This window comes from Pteropus alecto, unplaced genomic scaffold (genome assembly GCF_000325575.1).
Source record: "Pteropus alecto unplaced genomic scaffold, ASM32557v1 scaffold100, whole genome shotgun sequence".
NCBI classification, from domain to species: Eukaryota; Metazoa; Chordata; class Mammalia; order Chiroptera; family Pteropodidae; genus Pteropus; species Pteropus alecto.
In genome coordinates, this window is record NW_006430723.1 from 942,121 (window position 1) to 943,179 (window position 1,059).

Genomic DNA, 1,059 nt, shown 5'->3' on the forward strand with positions numbered 1-1,059 from the left:
TTATCGGTTTCTCTTTATGTATATACATTGTTATAGGCCGAATTGTGCCCCCCCCATTCATATGAAGCCCTAACCTTCAGTACCTAAGAATAGGACTGTATTTGGAAATAGAGCCTTTAAAAGGTAATAAGGTTAAAATGAGATCTTAAGTGTGTCCTAACCAATCTAACTGGTGTCCATATAAGAAGAGAATATTAGGACATACAGAGAAAGACACCAGAGGTGTACTGCCACAAAGAAAAGACCATGTGGGAGGGCGGCCATATGTAAGACAAGGAGAGAGATCTTAAGAGAAAACAAACCTGCCAACACCTTGATCTTGGACTTCCAGCCTCCAAAACTGGGGGAAAATAAATTTCTGTTTGTTTAAGCAAACCAATCTGTGGTATTTTGTTATGGCAGCCCCAACAAACTAATATTTATATTATGTATTATATTCTGTGTACGTATATTTTTGAAACTATTTGAATGTAATGCCCCTTTATCTCTATAAGTAAGGACATTTTCTTTTTTCCCTTCTTTAACCCCACCCCCTTCCACCCCTGACCCATGGATGTTGCCATTTCCCCTTAAGAATTGGATCTCTGAAGGCGGGGCGCCTCTTCCCACACACTCGCGGCATGCACCCCGGGTGTGGCGCACCTGGCGAGCCTGGCGGGCCTGGTGGGCCCGGTGAACGCCTGGCGCACCCGGGGCGCGGGCCTGATGGGCCTGGCGAACCCTTCGCGGGCCTGGTGGGCCTGGCGAACCCCTGGCTCACTGGGGTGCGAGCCTGGCGGGCCCGCGAACCCCTGGTGACCGGCAAACCCCTGGCACACCCCTGGTGGGCCTGGCAAACCCCTGGCGCACTCAGGGTGTGGGCCTGATGGGCTTGGTGGGCCTGCCGGGCTTGGTAGACCCGGCGAACCCCTGGTGACCGGCGAACCCCTGGCGTACCTCTGGCGGGCCCAGTGAACCCTTGGCCGCACCTGCGGTGTGGGCCTGGCAGGTCTGGCGGGCCTGGCGAACCTGGGGGGCCTGGTGCACCTGGGGTGCGGGCCTGGCAGGCCTGGCAAACCC